General features: G+C 45.0%; 1 protein-coding gene across 2 annotated transcripts in view; it reads left to right on the top strand.

The window, feature by feature from the left end:
* The first annotated feature begins 397 nt into the window (after positions 1-397).
* ZNF335 (zinc finger protein 335) overlaps positions 398-16735 on the top strand; it is a 256077-nt gene continuing 239739 nt past the window's right edge. The window contains exon 1 of one of the 2 annotated variants that reach the window (XM_086932542.1): positions 398-486. The gene's annotated coding sequence lies outside the window, so the exon portion shown is untranslated. The remainder of the gene's footprint in view (positions 487-16735) is intronic. The other variant, XM_086932540.1, reaches the window with a different exon arrangement.

Below are 16735 nucleotides of genomic sequence, written 5' to 3'. Positions count from 1 at the left end.
TTACAATACTAGAGTTCGAATTGTAAAAAAACAAAAAATAAACCCCCCCGGAATTCTTTAGGTAGAAAAGTAGCACTTTAGACAGTAAATTAACAGTGAGTCGCTATATTCGCATAGCTTGCAAGTGTCCGCGACTTCCTTCTATCCAGCCCTCGGTGCACTCAACGACGTTAAAGTGACGCCACCACGTAAGTTTTTACTCTCTACGTATCGAAGTCCGCTTTGCACCGAAAAGTAGTTCCCAGTTTAAGCCTAAGTCTCGGTATCCTAAACCCGATAGGTGACCAGTACACGAGTTAGTGCGAATCTGGGTACCGCATTCATGGGATGGCAAAAAAAGACCAACGCAGAAACACAGTCACATTAATAAAATTAGGGTGATATGTTGGGCTGTGGTATCACTCCGCCAACAGACGGAGACCGATCATGGCGCCTGTGTAGAATGCCAGAACAGAGAAGGAACGAAACATCTTCAATCCGAACATGGTAAGGGAGCATTTGCGGTGGGTTACCCGGCGCTGGAGCGGTCATCTATCCGAGGGCCAGCTGAGGACCCTGAGGTCCCTATAGTTGCCTGAGCGGAAAGCGTCATACACACAAGATGGCTGCGTTGCAGGCAGTGCGGGGGGCAGCCGCGGCGAGGGCCTAAGCGGATTCAGCGTACTGCCCACCTTCATTCAGGAAGGTGCGGGAAGTGGGAACTTAGTTGAATAAAATCAGTTCGTGCTGATTTCTCGAAATATGAGGATTCCGGATAGGTTGGGTTGGTAGTACGTTCCCCGCTGATTCCCGATAGGTGGGTTGGCAGTACGTTCCCTACCCGACCCGAACTCAACAGTGTGACTTGGTAGAAATCTAATAGTCGTCAGACTTGGCGGCCCAGAAACCTGAAGCAACGGAGGCGCAACTAACCACGTTGTAGCCGTGTAGGTTGTGTCTAAGAATGTCTCGAAGGTCTTCATGTCTTGCAGTACCCGGAGGGTCGGGAGGCGCACCGCTAGTGGGCTAGTTGCGAGAAGGAAGTGGGGTCTGTTGTCGGTCGATTCTACTAACCGGGAACCTTCTTGTTCCTCCACATCTGAAACAAAAATGTGGTTGCGTTGAACTTCGACCTCCTGAGGGGTGGGTAGTTGTCTTCGTCTTTTTTGCAAGGCGTTTTGCGTACCCTTAGGACAGGCATCTAAAGTAACACGGTTCTTAGCCCACCTAGACCATGTTAATATTTGGTGCACGCTTGAATATGTAGCTCAGTTTAACTCCTCACAAAACTGTCTACAAGTCCCAGAATTCAAAGGAAATTCAGACTGCACGAGTTGCTCTTAGTCATGGAATTAGGAAATTCGAGAATTATGTTCATACAATTCCAGCTAGGGGAGCTCGAGGGCCATCAAGGAACCGCTGTCGAAGGCCTTATCAGGTGTCTGTCGTGGTCCAAATGTTGAATTTAGACATGGAAGGACCTATTATGTAAATCACTCAAAAAGTAACCTATCATGAAAATTACTCAACAGTTGATGTGTAAAAGAATAGGACAAGATTTTAAAAAAAGTTCTCTTCATTTGTGTCACATTAGATCACATTTTTACCATGCTAGAACAACCTGGTCATGATTCTTATGTAGAACTTTAAATTAAATAATCTGTATTAACTTTTCAACAAGACCTTTCTGTCTTAGTTTACTTTAATTATCAAAAAACATAACAGGGAAAATTAGGGTCAAAGGGATATTTTACTGACCAGCCACAGTTCCAATCCCTAATTTACACAATAACACTAACCAACTGAACTGGGTGTCTATTAGATATCAAGCCACCAAGTGCTTTTGGTTGCTACAAACAGAATTAGAAAAGTAAAGAGAACAGGAATGTTAAATCATTGAGCAGAGCTTGGATTCCCATCAATTATCAGAGTGATCAATCTTATCTGGTTATCCACACATATGGATGATATGCCTCCTGATCATGGAGACAAACTTCCAACAAAGGGATTCGCTCAATGGAATCAGAATAGGGACCCCAGAGAAAAGTGAGAGACTATGCAATATTTTCAGTCTGTGACCTCATGGAAATCAAAAAGCAGGGCAAACCAAAACAAAAGTGATAACCAGATGATAAGATTGATCTCTCTGATAATTGATGGGAATCCAAGCTCTGCTCAATGTTTTCTGGTTCCTTTAACATTCCTGTTCTCTTAACTTTTCTAATTCTGTTTGTAGCAACCTAAAGCACTTGGTGGCTTGATATCTAATAGACCCCCAGTTCAGTTGGTTAGTGTTATTGTGTACTTTAATTATCTGTCAGACGATTATTAGGGCAACTATAGAACACATTTTAAGTGTTTTATTTTTACATTTACTGTACTGATATTTTGTCTTTAGGAGATTTTGTAAATTTTTATACTGTCTGGGACATTAAAATAGCAGTTATGGTGGCATGAAACCAGCCACGCAGCAACTCCTAGCTTTCTGTGAATTTTTTTTAAAACTTGTAGTTTCTATTAAAAGTAGAAAAATTTAACTGAATACCTGGGCAACTTTGCCTCCTATGAGACGAGTAACAGTTACAATTTTGGTGTGCGCTTTATAAATTTATCAAGTCAAAAAGGCTTTATTTCGATATAAATTATCATAAAAGCTTCACAGTAAAAATATACAAGTTCATTTGTTTAAAAAGAGAAAAAGGAAGATACAACAATTTAATTACATTCAACTTTAAAAGTCTTGATTTTCAGATAAAAGAAGAATTTCATAGGTGATTGATTAAAAAAAGAATTAAACAATTTCTTTAAGCCTTTTACTTCTAATGCACCAGGCCCATGATAAAAATTTAGAAAGGGTACAGACGTACAATGGGCGAGAGTCCGACATTAAAATGCGTAATTCCTCAACGTGGTGCCTGGTCCCCAACAAGCGGCACAATTGCTTAAGCCATTTTCTTTTTGTTCGGGCATACTCCTGGCACTCAAACATAAAATGTGCCACTGTCTCTTGTCTGGATGTACACGTGGGGCAAAACTCTGTGGTCTGTGCTGGCGGTTTCCACCAGGATGTAAAGGCATGCAGAGGAAGAGTCCCAGTTCTAAATTTAAAATAAAGGGTCCTATCAAATGGTTTCTCAATGATGTCTAAATAGAGTTCCCGAATTGGTAAGTCCTTGAATTTCAAAAAGTCCTCCGTGAGTCTACCCAGAGCGCGGTTGGTACTCCGTTGAGTCAGAATCCAATTCCAGTACAGACTCTTGAGTGTTGCCTTTGGTGGAGAGGACCTATTTGCCCAGGCTTCACTCAGGCCCAAGTTGCACAAAAGGGATTTCATGTCTCTTAACCATTTAATTCTGTGCCACCCTGGTACTGACATAATTTCAGAGACCCCTTTCGCATATTTGGCAAGCTTCGGAACTCGCCACAGCCGGGCCCATAAGAATAAGGGCCGGAACTTTGCTAAATCTCAAATAGGTCGACAACCTAAGTCAAGCATTAATGGGGCCATGGGAGTACCTTGGGGAAGTGACATGATGGCCCTACAAAACTTCCTCTCAGATCTTGACAATTCATTGATGTTACATGAGGCCCATCGCTCTGCCCCATAGAGAGCAGAGCTAACTCCCCTTGCTGTATAGATTTCAATAACAGGGGCTATAGGTCTAATAGCACAAGATATCATAACATTGCATGTGAAGCAACATTACATTGTAGCAACCAGCATAACACTAAATATATGTCAGTCCTCCTAAAATTATCAGCTAGCACACTGAAGTACAGTCTCGGAGTTGTTCGCGTGGGATCATGTTAACTGACCCAACATGTAAGTCAGGATTTCAGCCCTGATGTTTCTAATCTAAAAGTCTTCAATCAAGCCACAGTTGCCACTTCTTTTTTTTAAGTTGGGCCAGATTATTTTGGATCTTTGCATTTTAAGAGCAACGTTGATTTGTTTCAATATTTTAAATGAGCCGACTTGTAGAGTATATAAACTTCTTCATGAATTTTTCTATTGCTAAATAATAAAAACATTTTTTGTGTAAACCAGCTGTGATTCAATCATAAATTGCAAATAGCATAAACCAGTTCAGTTCACACAGCTTTATTCGATCTTTGTAAACAGACCATAAAAGCACAACAGTACATAAAAAATGTATATATGAAGTTAACCCCTTGCGCAAATTTTTGCGATGTGCGGGCAAATTAAAGAGTGGGCGGGGTTCGGACGGCCCCCGGCCGTCCTCCACACACGCCCACCGTGACGTCAGACGGCCGGAGCCGTCCGCATCACGCAAGGGGTTAAAGTAAGCATTAAATAAATTTGCTGTGGAACAAATAAATCATTAAAAACATTTAAAACAATTTAATAAGTAGAACTACGCAGTGCTACTCGGATGGAGACCCGTAGAACTACGCAGTGCTACTCTGATGTAGACCCGCCTTTTTCCTCTTCCTAGAACAAGGCCATAAAAATGAGGCAACACAGAAGCATACAAAAGGGTCCGGTAAGGCCTTTAGGAAATACATGGTGAATGAATTTCTTTTTCCCCTCAGAGTAATTTTTACAGAATAAAAAGATATTTAAGTCTGTCTGTGCAGCATAATTATTACTGGGGCAGGGAGCAGGATCTGATAGTCTGTACATGTTTTGTGGGTAACCCAGGAGTAACGGAATCCTATTCAGTCGGAAGCGAAATAAAATAAATCTATGCTACGCACTATTTATGCGGGATAAATTATGAAAACCTTCTCCTGGTATTGACAGTACCTGATCGTAAGCAATGGAAGAACGAAGGGTATGATTTTTTTCCCTTCGCACGTAATTTGTTCTTTTTGCATACAAATCCGTTTACCATGTCTCCGTGACCTTTTTACATAAATCTGGGTCCTGGAAAAGTTTACCAACCCTACGGCTTTCAATTCTGACTCAACATAGTTTAGCCACCCAATCCTTTTATAGTATTCTAATTTACAGCATTCCCTAATGATGGTGTGGGTCAAGTCCACCGTGGTTTTCCGCCATATTGAGAGCCACAGTAGGACTGGGCCAACCTTATGAGGTCACTCTAAATAGGCAGCCCCAATTCAAGATGTAAAATGTAATTCGGGGTAAGGACACACTTTTTGAAGAAAGAATCTTCCATTTGCTGTAATGAGATCGCGTTAGCCATCCCCAAATACCTGCCCCATATGTTGCTGCAGACTTTGTTTTTGCTAAATAGATATTCTTAATCACATCCAGTGGGCCTCCTCCCAGTTTTTTTAGCAAACCTTCCAACAGCATTAAGGCTCCTTTGCATACCCTGGCCTCTTGTTTCCACCAGTTTGGACCACGAGTGGTCTTTATCAAAGATCACTCCAAGGTATGAAAAGGAGTCTACCACCTGGATTTTCTTGCCTGCCAAGCTAAAGTGGGGATGTTTCTCCCCATTAGACGCTCCGCCACGATTATAAATGACTTGGATTCATTAACTTTTAAGTCAAGGGAGGCCATAAAGATGGAATACGCTTTAACTAAGTTTTGTAGGGCTAACCTCGAACTAGCCATCAAAACCACATCATCGGCGTATGCCAGGATCGGTAGGGGGGTTTGATCAAATTTGGGCACGTCCATTGAAAGGGCAGACAGGGAGGACTCCTCCCATTCGTATAGATTCAAGCTCACCTGGTCCAACCACTACAGCGTCGACTTCACCTTCTCAGGACCCACCAACAATGGCACCTTACTCCCTAGCTCCATGTGCAGACATTGGAAAAAGATATCAAAAGACAAGTGGAACAAGCTGTCAACTCCGTCCTTCCAGACAACAGCCTACCAAGAACAGGCTGCAAAGAACCTCTCCCAGTGGATCACTGAAAGTGTTGACACAATCGCCCCTGCCAAGTCAGCGAAATCCAAAGGATCTGCCAGAAGAGTCAGCTGGTTCACAGTTGAGTTGAAATCCAGCAAATGCAGCTGCCAATAACTAGAGAGGAAGTGGTGCAACAGCAAAAAACAGGAGACCATAGCACCTTCAAGGAAGCGCTCAACCAGTACTACCGCCTCCTGAAAGAAAGACTGTTTAGGATATCGTATAGAAGCCAGCACAAACCGCAGCATGGATCTCTTCACCATCGTGAAGGCGTTCTCCAATCCTGCAGCCTCCGTGAACATCATCACCCCTCCCAAGAACTGTGTGACACCCTGGCGGACTTCTTCCACAAAAAGATCTTAGTCATCTACTAAAACTTCAAACCCCAACCCACCGCAGCCGACGATATCAGCCTGCTCTCACCCACTCGCACCTGATCACCCACTGGAACCCCCTCACAACTCCAGCCGCAAACTCCATCATCTCCAACATGAACTCCATGCACTTTTGTTCACCTACGGCCCCTTGTCCCCACCACGTCTTCAACGTTGGGAGCATTTTCTTACATCACAACCAAAATATGGAACGACTGCCCACAACCCATCAGAGAAACCTTGCTTTTTCAATTCCGCAGGAAACTGACAACCTAGCTCTTCAACTAATTCTGAGGGGCCTCACGCCTACAAACTGGCTCCAGCACCTGGATGCCCTGACTGGTGATTAGCACACTGTACAAATCCATATTTGATAACCATGCTCCTATTTCTTTAAAAATAGTCTGTTGTTTGGACTTGCATATGTTTTGCAGTGTGGGTCGCAAAGCCGCCATGCACCCAGTTATCGCATTCTGCCCAAGCATGTACCTCAATGCCAGATACAAAGTCTTAGGAGTGCCTGGTCTGTTAGGGGGTGTTTCAGGATGCAGGCTTCATCCTGATAGCCAATATTGACATCCGGCAGGAGTAAGTAGTTTATTCGAGCTGGCGACTTGTGTGCTGCTGAGTAGCACATGAAATCTTTGTTGTGTAAGTGTCTCACACCAGGTATCAGTCATGTAAAGCAGTTGTGCCCACCCAGCCAGTGCATGGGATCTGTGAATGGTGGTAGCACCTTTCCGGCCAGATGTAGGAAGCCTAATACCGGTCGGTAACGGCCGAAATTACCGAATTTTGGCCATTACTTTTCAGATGTAGGAGGCCACATTTCAGGATTCCGTAATTTACCGAACCAGTAATTTAAGAAATCAGTAAATTACGGAATTCTTACAATACAGATTCAGTAAATTACCGAATCTGTAATGTAGGGAGCACTCAAGTGAGTGCTTCTTACATTTAAGGATTCATTATTTACCACCAACTATTAGTTGGTGGTAAATAACTAATTCCTTTTAAAAAGCAATTTTTTGCTTTTTATTCAGTGCCATGTGGCAGACATACATGCCCTTAGGGCATGTATGTGTGCCACATGTGCACCCATGCACTATTCAGGGGTGCAACAGGGTGTCAATGTGACACCCTGCCACCCTTGAAAGGGTTCCCCCTATTACCGACTCGGTATTTACCGAATCTGTAATTCCCATTCATTCCTATGGGCATCCAGGCCCATAGGAACGAATGGGAATTACCGAATCAGTATTTACCGATTCGGTAAATACAGATTCTTAATTACCGAATCTTACCAATGCGGTAATTTTTACCGAAAAATTATCTACATCCCATTTACCTATTCTTAAATACCGAATCGGTAAAATTCAGTATTTAAGAATAGGTAAATTGAGATTACCTACATCTGGCCCTTCGTATTCAAGTTAGAACCCATAACTGAATTAAAGTCCCTACTCACTACTGTTAATCCTACCAGCAAATGAAGGTGCATACACCGAGACAAATGTACATCTGGCCTTCCCCAGATTGCCCTCCACTGTGGTGAAATTCCCAAGGTTATAAATATACATTTTAGGGGTTTGTATTTAGAAGTGTTTGCTAATGAGATGGCTGTGCCTCAAGTGTTATAAGTGTATCCAGTGTGGTGGGCTGTGGTGTAGCAACTGCGGGGCAGAATCACAAATCTATTAACCACTAAGTGGGTTACCTGCAAAAGGATTGTCTGTGAAGCATGTCTTTTAGGGTATTGAAATATGGCCCCTTGCTTGACCTTGTTATTGAGTTTGTTCACGTTCCAGGAGATTAGGCTGAAAATGTCTTGAGCAACTGTCATGGTGGGTCTTCACATGTGATTATCATGTATGTTGTGTGCTGCTGCTTAAATAAGGGAGCCCAAATATGTAATCCCAGTTCCTCTTCACAACACACTCCGAAGTATCTTTTCACTCCTACTCACCTTTTGAATCATAAGTTGGGGTGTAACCATGCTAGGAGTTATCTAAGCATTGCATCAACAAAGAATAAGTGTGGTCGACCAATCAATTAGATGTGTGCATTGCAGGAGTCAAGTCAAGTCAAGTCATAGAATTTATATAGCGCACTACATACCCAGAGGGTTTCAAGGCGCTTAGGAAGGGGAGGAGGATTACTTGTCAAATATCCACGTTTTAAGTTGCTTTCTGAATGCTAGGTGGTTCTGGGTAAGGCGAAGGTAAGCGGGGAGTGAGTTCCATGTTTTAGCAGCCAGGTATGAAAAGGATCTGCCTCCCATGGTGGTCTTGTTGATGCGAGGTACAGTGGCGAGGGCTTGGCTGGAAGAACGTAGTTGGCGGGAGGGGGTGTAAAAGGACAGTCGTGAGTTGAGGCATTCTGGTCCGATGTCGTAGAGTGATTTGTGTGCGTGGGTAAGCAGTCGGAAAGTGATCCTCTTATTGACGGGTAGCCAGTGGAGGTCTTTAAGGTGACCAGAGATGTGTTCGTTGCGTGGGATGTCTAATATGAGCCTGGCTGAGGCGTTTTGGATTCGTTCGAGTTTCTTCTGGAGTTTTGCGGTAGTACCTGCGTAGAGGGTGTTTCCGTAGTCCAGTCGGCTGGTGACCAGAGCGTGGGTGACTGTTTTCCTTATTTCGGGGGGGATCCAGCGAAATGTTTTTCTGAGCATGCGAAGAATGTTGAAGCAGGAAGAGGATACGGCGCTGACTTGTCTGTTCATTGAGAGTGAAGAATCCAGGATGACGCCTAGATTCCGTGCGTGGTCTGTTGGGATGGGTGCTTTTCCGAGGGCTTCCGGCCACCAGGAGTCGTCCCATGCAGAGGGGGATGTACCTAAGATGAGGACTTCTGTTTTGTCTGAGTTCAGTTTCAGACGGCTTTGTTTCATCCATTCGGCAACTTCTTTCATTCCTTCGTGTAGGTTATTTTTGGCGGTGTTAGGGTCATTGGTGAGAGAAAGGATCAGTTGAGTGTCATCCGCGTAAGAGATGATGTTGAGGTTGTGTTGGCGTGCGATGGCCGCGAGGGGGCTCATGTATACGTTGAAGAGGGTGGGACTGAGTGAGGATCCTTGTGGTACGCCGCATATGACTTCAGAGGCCTCGGACTTGAATGGTGGAAGGCGGACTCTCTGGGTTCTTCCGGTGAGGAACGAGGTGATCCATTCAAGTGCTTTTCCTTGGATTCCGATGTTATTGAGGCGTTGTAAAAGGGTGCTGTGGCAGACTGTGTCGAATGCTGCAGAGAGGTCAAGGAGGATGAGGGCGATTGTGTCTCCATTGTCCAGTAGAGTTCGGATGTCGTCTGTTGCTGCGATGAGGGCGGTCTCAGTGCTGTGTTTTGCTCGGAAGCCAGATTGTGAGGGGTCGAGGGATTTGTTGGCTTCGAGGAAGGCGGCAAGCTGGTTGTTGACAGCTTTCTCGATGACTTTGGCCGGGAATGGAAGAAGCGAGATGGGGCGGTAATTTTTGAGTTCGGTGGGGTCCGCTGTGGGTTTTTTCAGAAGTTTACTAGGAGTTCACCTAGTAGTCACCTCATCCCCAAACATTTAGTTAATCAGTAATGGAGAGAAAATGATTAAGGCACTTGAAAGCGGAATCAAACTTAAGTAGCACTTTTTTGCTATAGGCCTTATTGGTTAATTTGGAACCTGTTTATTAGGAATAGTTAAGGGAAAGACAGAAGGTTTTGCTTTCTTACTGTGAAAAATGGATGTTAAGAACAATAGTCTTTTTATTGGTGAATTGTTATTACACTGGAGTCAAAGCCTGTAGACAGGCATTTTGGTAAATGGAATCTGAAGGTTTACCGTAATAGGAAAGGATTTTGGAGTTGGTCACTTAAACAAACTGAGGTGATAGGTTTGCAATGTTATAATCCTTATTAAGAACTTTTAGTAGAGATTTTTAATGGTTTTGATGTCTGTAATTTTGTACATAGTTGTAATTTCATTGCTGACTACCTGATAGTTGCCTTGCTGGAAAGATATGTCCAATACAGTATGTCTGAGTTGGTTATGACAACAAGCCAATGATAAAGGCTACACGCATGATTGATTTATTGGGAAAAGTTATGCCCGATGTCGTTGTGTACTGCTTTTTTTTTTAATACAAAAATTACAATGGAGACAACCGACTTTATTTATTGTAAATCATATGTGTAAAAGCCAATATACTTTTACGGGTGGATTGTTATTGAGACTTTTCAAGCCTACAGATATGTATTTTGTTACATGGAATATCACAGATTACCTTTTTGTAGGCAAGGATTTTGGTGTTGATTACATCCTCTGACAAAAAAGACTTCCACAGGGATCATTCACGCTAGAATTGCTTTGGAAGGTCTCAGAGATTTACTAAACTCCATGTTTGACGCATGTTTGGCTGTAGATACTCTTGATGCTTAGCATAATCCCGTCATCTAGTGTTGGACTTGGATGTGTGCAAGTTGTTTTTCTTCGAAGAAAATCTTTCTAGTCATGAGATATGGTGACTCATCTTCTTACTGGTAATGCGCATGGTCATCGGCTCCATTGTTAGATTGTTGTCTTCCTCCGTCGATTTTGGACGTGTGCTCCTCTGCTTCATCACAACATTGTTGTTTTCTAGTGTTTAGGCCTTAATGTCAGTATTGTTTAGATTGCGGTTTTTACTCGATCTCATATGTCGACATTGTTCTCATCAGGGAGACTCAAATCAATCCCAGCTCCTGTCGGCGCTTAAACTTCAGGGCAATCCTCTATTTTGGCCATTCCGTCCACTCCTTGTTCATCTGGTGATGGAGCGGATGCCCTTCCAATCTGCCTCGCTGCCATGCCAAGTTTCCACACACTGACCTACATCATTTGTTTAACTTGTGCCTCCCTCAAGACCATTGGGAAGCTACTTGCGTGGCCTGCAGATCCGTCCGGTCCAAGAAGGTGCTGCATGACAAACGAGCTCGATGACACAAGATGTCCCGCCACAGTGCCGAAGGCACATCGGACCTCTTTGGACCCGATGACCTTCATCTTGAGTCTCTCGCCCAGGTGTCCTCAGCAGATAAGGGCACCTTTTTGCATGAAGACAGCTTAGGCTCTGAGATGGAGAGGCGGTATATCGCACCCGGTCAAACAGTGAGTACTGTGCCCCATCCATCCTGGCCCCAACCCTAGCAAACCGTTCCAAAGGGCCACCTATCCAGTTCAGACTGTCCAAAGTCTTTACTCGGGCCACCACTGCCCTTGGGTCATGGTCGGCACCAATAGCTGCATCGGACACGTCCCGGCTCGGTGCAGAAGAACAGCAAAAGAGACAGACTTCCGGCCCGGCTACTACACCCTCGGACTTGGGAGAATCGGCGCTTATACATTGCTCCTACTTACCCCAAAAGTGGCGTCTCCGGATACAAGACCCTCAGCAACGAAACCATCAGTACCGACCTCTGCGTCGGATCTGAAATCTACTCCTTCAAGCAAGCGCTCGGATCCTAGCCTGTGGAGTCCGTGCTCCAATGGATGCAGGATGAAAATGACTCTAGGCAGAAAGACCTAGTCAAATACTTGGACACTGAGCCTTTTTATAGCAATTCCCACTTACACAGGGGCACAACCAACAAAGAGGCAATTAACATTCAAGGAAGCTTTGGAGACACCGATCCCACCAAAGCACAAGAAAAGGGCAGATAAGGCAACAAGCCCAGCGCACCTCATCCAATTACCACATGTGGCACCACATGCACATTCCCCTCCCCCTCCTGCATCAGCACCATACTCTCCAGAGAGTTCCATCCACTGGTTAGGGGTGGAGAGGGATGACGGACATCCGTTCTCCATTCCACCACAGGATGACTCATGGGACACATATATATGCAAAATAACACTCCCAGGCATACACCTAAAGTAATTGCACAATAGATTAAGCAAACAAACTAGTTCAGTTTAGAAAATATACATTTTTAATTTGATTAAAAAGGAATAATAAAATTCAGTGCATTGATCAGACTTGATAAAATGACATTATAGTGATACATTTGTATTCACAAAAAACAGGGTTAAAAAGAGAATAGATGGTATCCAGTCGACGCGTTTCGACATAAAGACTATGCCTTCATCAGGACTTTTACCATCAAGTTTCTGTAAAAGAGATCACAACAATGTTTTACTTTTTTAGCCTCCTACCGTGAAACAATGTAACAGAACTAGTTACATGTTTGCTACAACATTCTATTGGCAATATGAGACACATATGACACAGATCCACATGCAGACATAGGCCCGATCTGTATCCGGCCAAACCGTCTCCTCCAGATGACACCACCACCTATCATGATATCATAGGTAGGGCTGCCACTTATCACAAGGTTCAGCTCCACACTGAACCACTGGAGGATGTTTTTTTAATTTAAAACCCTTTCCTCCAGTCAACTCTTGGTGCAATACCTGCCAATGCTCAAAGTAATGCTCAGACACACACCTGATATTGTCAAAGCTCTTGTCGTCACATCAGGGGTCGATTTAAAAACAAAAAAGAAAAAAGCCTCTGCGCAACCTACATACTTAAAAGGTCAAATACCATTGGTATCATTAGTGGTCACCACAGCAAGGAAAAGGAAAATACACAAACATCTGGTGAGGTGCCCCCACCAGATAAAGAAAGCTAAAAAAAGATAGATGCTGTGGGTAAAAGGGTGACTGCCCAGTTTGCCAACCAGTGGAGGGTCCCAGGATGGGTCAAGATTAATTTGCCTATAACTGTGTCTAAACTGGGGTGGCAAAGTGAGCTAAAGAACAATGATGGATTCAACCCAGATCTGTGACTGGCGGTGAGTTTCTGAAAAGTTTCAGCTCTCCGTCCATCATCTCCTTGAGTTTGCTTTGTTCACCCTAAGTTGGCTGGTTATGCCCGGACGTGGGTCCCTTGCTCACTTTGCCACTGGATTCAACTAGCCTGGCTGATGACGGCTGTTAGCCAGAAAGCGGTCCCAAGTTGCTTGTTTCCGGTCCAAGGAAGACATGGTTTGGTAGTACGGGCTGGACTGTTCCCATGAGGCTTAGGGTCAAGACTGATTTGCATATAGCTGTGTCTGAACTAGGGTGGCAAAGTGAGCTAAAGAACGATGATGGATTCAACCCAGATCTGTGACTGGGGTGAGTGTCTGAAAAGTTTCAGCGCTCCGTACATCATCTCCTTGTGTTTGCTTTCAACCACTGGAGGATCGACAACTCCCTTGGCCTCTTCTCGCACTATGACAGAGCCCACTGGAATGAGATGAGAGGCTCCTCCAACAGGTCCCAAAAAAATACAAGAAGCCGGCATAAGAGATTGGCTCTGAAGGTAAACTAATTGTGAATACTTCTATTTGCTTCACTTTTGACCTGGTTGACACCGCAGTTAGAGGCATTAACTCCAGTATCCTCTTTAGACGACATGCCTGGCGTAGAGTCCCAGGTTTCAATCCTGAAGTGCAGCACAACATCCTTGCAGTTAACAGCTCTTTGGTCCTCAAGTAGGCACTCTGCTTGAGAAAATCAAATAAGACAATGAAAGGGCAAATCCATTGGAGCGTTGCAGACACAATTGCAACGAGGTTTCTTTCTCCGCCTTTCGTGGAGGAACAAAATCTACCTGTACAGACACCTGTACAGACATCTCCACCTCCTATCAGCGTCCTCAGGCACAAACCACTTCGCTTAGGCTCCTACAGGGGCAACAATTCTAAAGGCAGCGGCAAGGACGGTTTCACTAAACCCTCCGACACTGCCACAAAACATTCACTCCCCAACTATCCCCTCCTGACCATACAACACTTATTGGGGGACGAATGCAAAAGGTTTTTTCCCGGCCGGTGAAACATCACTTCTGACCAGTGGGAGTTGGATATTATCCAACATGGTTAACGTTGGGTACTCACTTCCATACCTCCAAATATTACACCTCACAAACACAAATTCTCACCACTACCTTTACAGTTACTCAAGGAAGAAGTTCAGGCACCTGTCACCAAAGAGGCCATAGAACCAGTACCGTTACACCAACACAGCACAGGTGTCTATTCTCTCTACTTCTTTATTCCCCAAAAGGCTGGGTCACTGAGAACAATCTTGGATCCTTTATCTCAGACCCCTAAATCAATACATTCTCTTGGAGCACTTTGGCAGGGTCACTCATCAAATTGTCATCCCGTTATTGCAACAAGGTGACTTCATGACGGCACTCAAGGATGCCTACTTCCACATTCCTATTCACCCAGAACATTGCTGATACCATAATTTTGTAATAAACGAACAACATTTCCAATTGCAAGTCCTTCCCTTCAAGGTCACAACCGCCCCCAGGGTCTTCACCAAATGTCTTGCAGTAGTAACTTCTCACCTGTGCAGACAAAACATACACGTCTTCCCTTATCTAGTCAACTGGCCCAAAAGAGTGCAACTCGTCAAAAGTGCTTCCTACACACTCAGACCACCATAAAGCTACTTCATCAACTAGGCTTTACCATCAACGCAGTTAAATTTCACCTCCAAGACCCCTTCAAATACAACCATACCTGGGAGCCATCCTCGACTCACAAATGGGGATTGCTTACCCCAATGCCGCCCGGATTCAGTCCTTGCAAGTGTTTATTCACCAGTTCCAGCCTCACCAGCAAGTAAGAGTGAGGACAGTCATGCTTTTCATTTTTTGATGGCTTCATGCATAGCCATATTGCCTCATGCCAGACTGAACATGGGTCAGTTGCAAGAGTGCTTAGCGCAACAAAAGACTCAACGGCCGGGACAAGGGGAAGATCTAGTTTTAGTCGGCCGTCAAGATTGCCACTCTCTGCAGTGGTTGAACAGCAACAATCTCCTAAAAGGATGGGTTTTCTACACCCAGTTTCACACAGAACCATCCCAACAGATGCTTCCCTCACAGGCTGGGGAGTGCATACTCAAGATCTAATTGTCCAGGGACACTGGACACCCAGCCAGAGACATCTCTTTATCAATCACCTGGAGCTGCTAGCTATTTACCTAGCTCCAAAAGTCTTCCTTCCTCACCGGCAAGGTATTCCTGATCAAAATAGAGAACATGGCTGCCATTTATTATCTTCAAAAGTGGGGGCACCAGGTCCCCTCCGCTTTCTCATTTAGCCTGGACCATTTGGAGGTAGACTTTCCAGTACAACATTCACCTGTTAACGGAGTATGTGCTCAGCAGTAAACGCCAACAAGTCCACAAGTGGGAACTTCACCTGCAAGTCCTCTTCCCATACTTCCGGCGTTGGGTCATACAGAAATAGTCCTTTTCGTCACAGCAGAAAACGCCAAATTCCCAATCTTCGCCTCCAGGTTCCCACACCCACAGTCCAAGTTCAACGCACAACGAATGAGTTTGTACGAAATTTTTGCTTACGCTTTTCCACCTCTCCCACTGCTTCTGTTTATTGTTCGCAAACTTCGGCAGACATCTCTCACCCTCATCCTGGTGGCTCCCACATTGGCATGGTAACCATGGTTTTCCCTACTCCTGGAACTCTCAGTAGTTCTCCTCAAGGTACTGCTGAACAGACAAGACCTTCTCATTCAGAGCCATGGAGAAATCGGACACATGGCCCCCACGTCCTTCAACCTTGTGATCTGGCTCATGAAGTCCTAGAGTTTGATTATTTGAATCTAGCACTGCCTTATATGGACGTTCTCAAAGAAGCACACAAGCCCACTACTCGAGCCTGTTACGCTGTGAAGTGGAACAGATTCGCCACTATTGTCATTCCCAACACATTGATCCTTTAGGAGCCAAGGTTCAAGGCATTGTCTGTTATTCATTTCATCTACTCACCTCTGGTTTAGCTTTCACATCTGTAAGGCTACATCTAGTGGCAGGTGCTGCATACCTACAAAACAGACAACGGGGGGGAGGAGCCAAGATGGCGACCGGAGCAGACCTGTAGGCTCCCGGCTCCACCGGCCTTTTTCCTCCGCACCGACATCCTGACTTCAATCCTGGTGGAACTCGGCAGCGGATTGTTTATGATGCGGTGCTGATTTCAGTTGCGTTTTCCCAGACTCTCGGCTTGCCCGGCGGCCGGAGATATTTGCGGAACTGTTTGCAGCCCTGGACCCCGCCTGCACAGTCGCTCTCTGCCGTGCCCCGGAGGACTAGCGGCAGCCGGACCACTCGTTAGGTGCCGAAGACTCAAGCACTGGAGCAGTTCTCATGAGGCAATGTCCGGACTGCGCTGCCTGTAGAGGTCCGTCGCAAGCGGTGTGTTGTAAGTGCTTACTGGGTTGAGACGCTCGCCAGGTACGGATCCTTTGTTTGGGGCTGGAGATATGCGACGTGGGTCGCTCGCCATGTTTGTTCGGCATTGGCTGCCTGAGTCCCTGTTTCACTATACTGGCCTGATGCAGGGTAGCTCTCCGTGACGGGTGCTTTCCTGGCACCGCATTTGGTGGTATTGAGCCTTGGCTGGGCGCCCGCTCGTTCCACACTCGTCCTGGCGATTACCCCGGACTCTCGCTATTATGGCTTTGTTTGGCGCTTCGTGGCGTGGGGGAGAGCGCCC

This window comes from Lissotriton vulgaris, chromosome 7, assembly GCF_964263255.1.
Source record: "Lissotriton vulgaris chromosome 7, aLisVul1.2, whole genome shotgun sequence".
In the NCBI taxonomy this organism is placed as follows: domain Eukaryota; kingdom Metazoa; phylum Chordata; class Amphibia; order Caudata; family Salamandridae; genus Lissotriton; species Lissotriton vulgaris.
The sequence above is the reverse complement of the archived record's forward strand: the minus strand, read 5'-3'. Positions and strand labels throughout refer to the sequence as shown.